Here is a 10,361-nt window from a genome sequence, read left to right as displayed (position 1 = left end):
GGAGGCTTAGCGGGAGGACAAAGATGAACAAAGATGCCCTCAGGGACTCTGGTCCTGCTCTCAGGGTGATGCTGAGCACAGAGGGTGGAGGTGAGAGTGAAGGGGACACGCTTCTGCATCCACACATTTTCCGGCCTCCCAAACACGAATCAGGGCAGAAGTTGTTCCTATAAAGTGGAATTGTGAGAGGCAGCTGCAGACTGTGGGCTGTCTGGCTCTTTCCATTAGTCTGTAACAAGGGTCTCCTTCCTTCCTCCAACCCTTCCTCCCTCTTTCCTCCCCCTCCTCCTTCCTTCCTTCCCTTCCTTCCTTCCTTCCTTCACAAGAGAATAATAACTGCCAAGCACCCATCAATAGCTTTAACAATTATCAACTCACGGCTAATCTTATTTCATCTGTAACTACACCTACCCCAGCCACTCCCTGAACTCCCACTGGAATGTTTTGAAGCAGATTCCAGGTATCATTTTATCCATAGATATCTGGACTTTTTTTTTTTTTTTTAAGTATTGGACTCTTAGGAACACCAAGGACCCACCCTCCTCTCCCACCACTTAGAAAAATGCTCCCCCCAGGCTTACCTATAAATATTGCAAATCACTGCAGGGGTCCAGGGAACCTCTGAGGCACATCTGAAGACCTTAAATTGAAAACCTCAGGTATATAGGATAATTTCTACCTCCAAAGGAGAACCTTCCTTTTGAAAGCTTGGAACTATTAGCTGGTCCATCAAAGGAGATTTGCTCTCTTATGTTATTTGCAATATTTACTGAGTGCATGGACCAGAGCCGGGTTAGAAAAGGGGCCCAAAGCAGGGCAGCTGCCAGTGAGGCACATAGGGTCTGGTTGGGGAGGAGCTCTTGGGCTGAGAGAGCAGGAGCTGAGGGGGCACTCTGAGGGAGGGAGGGAGGGCGAGAGGGAGGAAGGTTCTGCATAATCTCTCCTGGGGATTTGTTTATTGGCCCGCATTAGTTTAGTCTTTTAGTGGCTGTTAATGTGTTTGTCTAGGGTCTGTTGTAATGTCTCTAAGATAAAGACCAGCTCAATTTACACTCCACCAGCAATTGCTGGGTTTGAGGCTCGAGGAGCCTGTGGGGGAAGTCACTCAGTGATCAAAGCCCTACTTCAAGGTGTCCCCAAGCTCCTAAACTTGGAAGGGAAGCCCCGTTTCCCCGAGAACATCGGCAGAGTGCACAGAAAATCAGGGGGTTCCCTCCGGGCCAGACAAATGGCTTTTTAAAATGAGGAATAGAACTTCTTTGTTCTTTTTGTTTTTCTTTAGAGAGGAAGTGTGGGAGCAAAACCATTTTAGATGTGGGGAGGCTGTGGAGAAAGCCTAGAAGTTTTCTGATGTTATCCAACCCTTTTGCTATTCCTCCACCCCTACCCCATCCCAGTCCAGTGTCCACAAGCCCAGGGACCTATAGTCAAGTCCAAGTGGCACAGAAGGAAAAAGAGAGGGCCTGGTGCTGGTGCATGGGTACCTAGGCCAATGAGGCACCAGAGGAAGAGCTGGGACAGGCACAAACAAACCTTGGAATTTATTACATAGAGAGGTGGCATTTCACCCAGTGAGGAGAGAAAGACTTCTCAATAAATATCCTGGGGAGACATTGGGGGAAAAAATAGAGTCAGATTCATACTTCACACCTTTAAAGGAAATGAGTTGCCTGTAGATATAAAGCTTAAATGTAAAAATCAAGGGTACCTGGGTGGCTCAGTCAGTTGAATGACTGACTCTTGATTTTGATTCAGGTCATGATCTCAGGGTTATGAGATTGAGCCCCTCAAGCCCTGCACCAGGCTCCACGTGGAGCCCACTTAAGATTATCTCTCCTCCACTGCCCCTCCCCTGCTTGCGTGTGCGTGATCTCTCTCCAAAAAAAAAAAAAAAAAAAATATGGGGTGCCTGGGTGGCTCAGTTGGATGTGTCTGATTTCGGCTCAGGCCATGATCTCACAGTTTGTGGGTTCAAGCCCCATGTCAGGGTCTGTGCTGACAGCTCAGAGCCTGGAGCCTGCTTCGGATTCTATGTCTCCCCCTCTCTCTGCCCCTCCCCTGCTCGCACTCTGTCTCTCTCTCAAAAATAGATAAACGTTAAAAAAGTAAAAATCAAACTCTAAAAGAGAATTTTGAAATCTATGAATGAAACCAGAAATCATAAAATAATGATAAACTTGATGATAAAAATAAAAAGGTTTGCCTGGCAAACAAAATCACCACAGGCAAAGTCAAAAGACAAAATGTCAAACCACAAAGAAGTACTTGCTATTCTTACCCTGGACAAGGTCTAATGATCTGTACAAAGAGTGTGCACAAATCAGATACTACACAAAATACAAAACACAATAGAAAAGTGGGCTAAGTATATGAAAAAAAAAGAGCTCCTAGAAAATAAAAACAAAATAAAGCCCAGTCTTAATAAGAGAAATACAAATCAAAACCACACTCAGACACCATTCTTCACTTTTCAGATAGGAAAAGGCCTGAAGGGTTAGTCACCATACAGGTGGCTGTTGTGAGATTTCTCCTTAGTAAACCATGGCAGGAGTGGCTGGAAAAGTTTTGGTCAAATGGGCACTCATACCCTGCTGAAGGGAATGGCATGTGCAATGTTGAAGGGAACTTAGCAATACCTGTCAGATCAGGTTCCATGTTCAGCGCAGAGCCCAACGCAGGGCTTGATCCCACAACCCTGGGATTATGACCTGAACCAAAATCAAGAGTTAGACGTTCAACTGACTGAGCCACCCGGGCGCCCCTACCTGTCAAACTTTTTAACGCACATCAATTTTGACCCAGCAATTCTGCTTCTAGGAAATTATCCTACAGATAAATGTGTGTATGTGCAAAGTGACATATATACCAATATTACTGCAGCATTTCTTCAGCAAAAGACTGGAAAGAGCTCAAATGTCCATCAAAAGGGGACTTGTTAAACAGATTGTAGTATGCCATACAATGAAATAGTAAAGCATCATTAAAACAATGAGAACATATTTAATGGGTTGGTATGGAATCATCTCCAAGATACAAAAAAACCAAAGTCCTGTGTGAAGACCAGTATATGGAGTACGTTCCCATTTGCGCTAAGAGAGGGGAGGGATGACTTTTTACCGTTTGTAACAGGAGTGGGAGATTTTATGCACAGATGTTTGGGCATGCTTGGAATATCTCTGGACAGGTACCTGAGGACAGGTCAAGTTGGTCCCCTCTGGAAGGGGAAGTAAGTGGCTGGGAGGAGACTTTACCTTCTATACCTTTGATATTTTGAATCATGAGAATGAATTACCTATTAAAAATAATATTAAAATTATGATTTTTTTTCTTAAAAAAAAAAAGAGAATAATGATGCAAAAAAGGGAGAGAAGAAAGACCAAGTGTACTTTCCTTTCTTTGTAGCTGAAGCAAAGCTGACCCAACTTGGTTCCCAGCAAGGTGGCTTTCCTTTCTCCTTTTTGGGCTCTTCCAGCAGCCATGCTCACAGACACTTTAGGAAATGGGGTGTCTGTAACATCTCACCACCGAACCACACTTTCCATACTTTGGGGTTTAAGGTCTTCCCTTTGAGTGGGGCACAGCTGACCCTATAGGTAGGGGACATGAATCCCAAGCAGCACTGATTCTGGGCAGGGAACATGTACTCTTTCTGAGAAAACTATGTGCATTACATACCTCTGCAATGCAGAACCCTGGAGGGAAAAAAAAAGGCTTAACCCCAGCCAAAAAGTTAGGGGGAGAGAGAAAGAGAGATTGAGAGGGAAAGGGGAGAGCAGGAAAGGGAAGGAGAGAACAAAGAGAAGCAACTGGATGTCCATCAACATGGTGCCGCCATACCGAGCAATGCGCCATGTCACGCAGCCATTACACAGAAGAGGTGATCCTTGGTGCTCAGTTGTTGTTTATTGTTCATTTGCCATGTCCCACGGCTGTGCTCTATGCCAGGAGCATGGGGTGAGTAAAAGAACCACAGATGTGGTAAAGCTTGATCAAAGAAACAAAACTCTTGAAGAATGTCATCAGCCTGGGTTTGGAAAGAATGGAAGGGGCTTCCTCGCTTGGAAAGTAGTACAGGTGAGAGAGAGTTGGGCCGGGGAACTAGTCCACATCTTGGAATGTGTCCCCATATCTCTTATTATCTCACTGCAGTAACAATAGCTTGACACAACCATCAACAGCAATCCTCTATTTAGAGAATGATTTTGCAGCTTCTTGAACTTGTAAATATTGTTTCTCTGGTTGGACAATAACCTTATAAGGGTGTCATTATTCTACCAATTCATCTCCCTGCCCACTGGAACTTTCCACTTATTTGGAGAGATACGATTTGCACTTGAAGTGAACATAAAAGAAGGAAGTTCACAGATTTGGAAGACCCAAGTTCTCCTTTGGCCTTTGGCCAAAACTAGTGTCATCTTGAGCAACTCTTCCTGCCAGGGCCAGGCCTCAAGTCAGACACTCACCTCGGGTACAAACTTGAAGGGGCACCAAAAAACTCAGTAGTTAAGGTAGAGAGGATTTTAAGGCACTGTTTTCAAAAATTAATGCAAAAAAAAATCCATAATGAACAAAATACCAAAGTTTTCAATAGATATGGAATCAGTATTACTGATTTCTCCTTTAGCTTCAGGCTCCAATATGCTCAGAGCACTGCTTCCTGGGCCCCATTTCCCCCATCTGTGAGTCAAGAGTGTTGGACTCTTTGGCCTCCAAGGAGCCTGCGGGGTCCTGATGCTTTATGGCATGGTGATGAAGTGCCATTGAAGAATTAGCGAGCACTTAGCAAAGTGCTAATTGTATAGCCCAGACGTCATTGTAGGTGAGTGACACCAAGTCTTCAGAGAGACAACAGGACAGCAATAGAGTTAAGAAAGCTGGAAGAGATAACATTTGGCCAACTTTCTCTCTTTTCCCTGGGCACAACCTCGCCTAGGCAACCATGGAGGGGAGAAAAATCCTCTCCCTGCCTCCTTCCTAATCTTCCCCAGGAAATGGGCTCATATCAGCCAGAGCACAGAGAAAGCCTCATTCATTCATATGTGGCTTGTGGTCTAGGGACCTGCTGCCTAACAAAGCTTTTTAAGGATATCTGGATATCTGGAAGATGCTTGGTAACCTACGGGTGAAGATGGACCTGGAGGTGGAGAGAAAGCAGAGAGGCATTTGCTCTGGTTGTCCTTGGAAACTCTCAGTGCTGGCCTTGGTTCCTCCCTTGCTCCAAGATGGGCGAAAATCATGGCTGGCTCTCTCATTGTCTTCCTAAAGACACCCTTGTATTCGCCGACTCTCCTAAGGTCAGCATGCAATGCATGAGAAGAGCTGTGGATTCAGAGCTTAAGAAGTTCTATGGATATGTCAAGACAAATGAGCCAAAAGTCACATAGTTGAGGATCTCATTTCCAAAGTGAATCATTTGCATCTCCATATCACCCGAGTCAAGGATGATGTTCCTCAGTGAGACTCTGGAAATCAACACCCCACGCAGGGGCTGCAGCTCCATCCCTTGGGATAGTCTTGCTTCTGGTGGGACCCAATTTCTTCAGACCCCGATTTCACATGTGCTTTCCCTGAAACTTCACCCTCTGGGAGATGAAGAATCATCTCTGCAAATGTCATTCATCACTAGAAAGTGGCTGGGGCCTCTCAGGTCTTGTTCAGATCAACAGGATGAGAGTCTGGCTGTTCAGGAAAACCCACCTTTTCTCTTTGGCCCCAATGACCCTTGGGCACTTGCTGAGCAGCAGTAAGGGACAGCTGAAGACAAGTTGCATTGGAAAAACCAGCCGCCTCCACCCTGAGTGGGAATAATAGCTCCCTTCATGGGGCTGCTCTGGGATGCCAGGGTATCCGGGCCCCAGAGTGAGGAAGTGAATCAGCCCTTCCCAGCCTTCAGTGACCCGGCTGGCTCAATACCCTTTGGTGCTGTGGCATTTGGACGTGTTTTGTCAAAAACTAATGAACATCTCACTTAGGCGCTGGAAACAAACATAAACCCCAGCCAGTTCTTACACTTGCTGAGAATGAATAACTCCCTTTGGCTTCCCAGGCAGCTGGGCCCAACAAGTGAATTTAGAGGCTAAGGCTGAGTCGCTGGCCCTCACATGGACTCATCCATCAGAGTGTGACCCAGGCTGGCTGCCTGGCCCCAGAGTAGCCGTTCTCAACTTCGTGTGCACGCTGGGATCACCTGGGGGCTTAAACAACATGGGTGCCTGGGTTTCACCCCCCACAAATACTGGTTTCATTTGTCTGGGGTGCAGTCACAACCCGGGGAGTTTTAAAAGCTTCCTGATATGTAAGTGATTCTAATATGCAGTCAAGTTGGGAAGCAGTGCCCTAGCCCAGTGCTTCTCAAACTTGATGTACAAACAGATGACCTCAGGATCTTATTCAAAGAAGGTTCTGATTCAGTAGGGCTGGGGCCCGAAATTCTGTATTTCTGACATGCTCCCAAGTGATGTGATGTTTCTGGTCTGCAGGACACATTTTGAATAGCAAGGACATGATGCATGGTCCAGTATGATAACTACTGGCCACATATGGCCATTTAATTAAAGTTTTAAAAATCAAAATTAAATAAACTTAAAAATTCAGTTCCTCAGTTGCATTAGCCACACTTCAAGTGCTCAAGCACCACACGTGGCTAGTGGCTACCATACTGAACAGCACAGACACTGAATGTTTCCATCATCACAGAAAGTTCTATCAGGTAGCTCTGTCTTGAAGGATCTCTGTGTCTCTGACACTCCATTCGAGGGGCCAACTCTTGAAATGTGATTGAAGCTCTCTTGAGGGCAGGGACTAGAATGCATTTCTTTTGTTCTCCTTGCAGAGTGCGCATGCTCTGGACCTGTAGTAAATGCTCAGTTAATGCTTGCTCGGGTTAGAGCACTAATGCCTTTGTCCATGGACTACCACCATATAAACACTGGTTGATTAATTGATGTCTACTTGGGCATCAATTACATTCTTGTAGATTTGCAACCAGGACAACTCAGCATGGCAGAGATGAATCACCAGGTTGCACTGGAAATGCTCCCCTACCTCTGGCTGGCCCATGAATCAGGCAAAAAAATGCAGGGCCCCAGGTGATCCCTGTCAGAGCATCTGTCATCATTAGTCATTATAACCCAGAAGATGGGCTGAGATGCACCCACCTTCCACCCAATTCAGAGATGACAAATCTGGACATGCTCTCTCTCTCTCTCTCACACACACACACACACACTCTCTCTCTCTCTCTCTCTCTCTCTCTCTGCCTTTTCCCCTGGGTCTTGGGGAAAGGGAAGTGTCTGGAGACATCCTGCTTTCTATTTCTCTATTTCTGGGTAACCCCTCTGCCTCTTCTTGGGCAGCCAGCATGGGCCCCCAGGAGACAAGTGGGGCTGGGAGAGAGGTGCTGAGTCCCAGGGGGAGAGGAGCTTCTGGGTGGGAAAACTTTCATCCAGTTGATCTCTTATTTTAGCTCATTTCAGATTCCATTGATAGGTCCTTGATAGTAAAACTAAATTCTGCTAGGACTAGGGTCAAGGGGACAGGGAAACAGACTAGAGCTGGTGCCTCTCATCACAAAACCACATGCAGCTACCCTACTTTACAGATGAAGCCTCTGAGGCCCAGAGAATAAAGCAGTTAGATCAAGATCACACAGCAAATTAAATGCACAGGTCAGTGCAAAATTTAGAGTTCCTAAGTCCAAGGCCAGTGTTCTTTTCACCGCTTCATGCCCAAGAGATTTGCAAGAATGTACATGCCGTTCAAGAGAAGAAATAGAATATTGCATAAATTTGTGTCTCTAAGACCATACATAACATAGGTGTTTTTGAAATATTTTCTGGAAAAGATGGTAAATGAAATTGCTTTTTTCCTGCCTTCTCACTCCCACTCGTCACATCCTACTGCTGGATTCACCTTGCACACACTCCTTCTGGGATGACTAACCCCCTCCGCTGCCCCCACATATCTCAGCGTTAAAGCAACATCTTTAATGAGTAATTCATCATGCATAAAGAGGTTGTGATGAGCACTGCAACCACAGAGAATATTTCCAAGCTGGTAGAGAAGGGAAGCTCCGTTTGTGAGCCTACGGATACACACCCCTGCACATTCGCAAGCTGTGCAGCCCAAGGCACCAAAGTGGTAAAAAGCCAGCTCTTAATAAACATATCCTCCAGCATTTCTCAAATCTCCTTTCTTTCTCCCTACCCTGGCACCGATCATGTTACTTACCAGTTCTCAGGCTAGACAACTATCCCAGGGTTATCACCATTCAGTGTTATCTCCACTGAGAATCTGTGCTAGACAAAAGGAATCCCTGCCCTTTAGTTTAATTCCAAGAACAAATACACCAGACTGGACAGACACTCACAGGCATTAATATTAGGGGACTCTAACATCTGCTAAGCGCTGTCATTTAAAAGACTTCTGGTAGGTGCTCGCCAAGAATAAACACAGTCACTGAATTCACAAGGAGAATGTTAAGTATTTACAACCCTTATAGAAGAGTGATGTGACCTCCACTGACATTTGCTAAATCACACTCCTCAGCCCACAGGCTCCCGGGCACTTTGCCTGCAATTGTGACCCTCTGCCACCAGGTGGATATTCGGTTGTATCTGTGGACAGTTTGAATAACCTGGCACATGCGGTTTTCTATTTAAATATACCTTCCCTGACAAAATAGAACCCTCTGTAAATGCAGTTAAGTATAAAGATTACAAAGAATCAGAATACATAATTAAAATTTTTTTTAATGTTTATTTTTGAGATGGGGAGACACACACACACACACACACACACAATGCAAGTGGGAGAAGGGCAGAGAGAGAGGGAGACACAGAATCCCAAGCAGGCTCCAGGCTCTGAGCTGTCAGCACAGAGCCCGAGGCGGGGCTCAAACTCACAAACCACAAGATCGTGACCTGAGCCGAAGTCAGACGCTTAACTGACTGAGCCACCCAGGTGCCCCAGGAAAATTTAGAAACAAAGCTCCATAATTCTAAGCAAGATTTAAAGACATAGAAACACCGAGATAGGATGAGGCATCTTTTTCACTCATTTTGAATCGTTCTCCCTCCCTGGAAAACGTCACACTGTCGCTATCCTGACCCGAGAAGAACTAACTTCTCCCTCTCTTTGAGTTAGATCCTCTCAAGCTCCTCATCCAACCGGATCAAAAAGCCTTGCAGGTGGTTTCCCCCAAATCTTATCTTTCGACAGTCAAATCAAACTTGTCTTCTTGTTTAACCTGATAACGGTGGAGGTCAGCTGCTATTTTCGTCTTCCCAGCCTCCATGACAACGTGACAAGGTCCCGGTCTCCTTCTTAGGGAAAAGCTGCGCCCAAGTATCAAATCCACATATTCCCGGTGCCAAGGATGCCTTTCAGGTAATACTGAAAGTTTGTGCACCCAGAGCTTGTGTTACGGATTTTAAGATAATTACAACGTCTTCAGCTGAAAGCCTCAAACTGCAGGATGTTCGTTGATCAGCCTAGATGCCGTTAGTTGTAATCCGAACTTGTGGAGACATAACCGGTAAGACAAAAAATGTTAATGCGACTTGATTAAACACAGAGAAGTGGTATTGTTTCTGTATGGGGTGACAAGACAGACGGGATGAGGGTCAGTAACGAGGGCAGTGACCAAGGAAAGCGGTGCTGAGGATGAGAAACACGACTCTGAGCCTCCTCTGTAAAGCACTCCACATCTGTTACTTGATTTGTCCTCACCATGAGCCCATGAGCAATTGCTGTTATCCTGGTTTTATAGATGAGATTTAGAGAAGCTGCGTAATTCGCCCAAGGGGGCAAAGCTAGGAAGTGCACTTGCCGTGTTGAACCTGAGCGGGTCGAAGGGCAACCCTCGTTTCTTTTTATGTGTACCCAAGAAAACAGTAAGGATAGATGTGTTTCTAGGTACTGCGAGGGTGACACTAGACTGATGTCCTGGCAGGCTGGCACAGGTGACAACCAGATGCCCGCGGGATTCTTTACTCTCGCTTGATTGCATGGGAAGGAAATGCTCGGACAACCAGCGGAGGACTCCAGGGCGGGGTCCCTATGTGACAAGGAGCAAACCCCGTTGTGGGGGCCTCGCTGGTCACATAGCTAAGCTGCCACAGGAAGAGACTTATCATTGGGGGTGAAGGTGGGGGTGGAAGAAGGCATATCTCTGGAGCTCGGAAGGAGATTAGTAACGCCGGTGTAGCACAGGTGTGACCAAACTGTCCTCATTGCCCAAGGCTGTGTCAAGAGCGAGTCTCAGTTAAAGGCCAGGACAGAGTGCTTCCGTACAGGGCATGGCCGTCACACCTCATCACAACATATTATCATGTATTTACCTCTTAGTTTGGCTTTTTATG

The sequence above is a fragment of the Acinonyx jubatus genome, chromosome B4 (genome assembly GCF_027475565.1).
Source record: "Acinonyx jubatus isolate Ajub_Pintada_27869175 chromosome B4, VMU_Ajub_asm_v1.0, whole genome shotgun sequence".
In the NCBI taxonomy this organism is placed as follows: Eukaryota; Metazoa; Chordata; class Mammalia; order Carnivora; family Felidae; genus Acinonyx; species Acinonyx jubatus.
Note: the sequence above shows the minus strand (reverse complement) of the source record.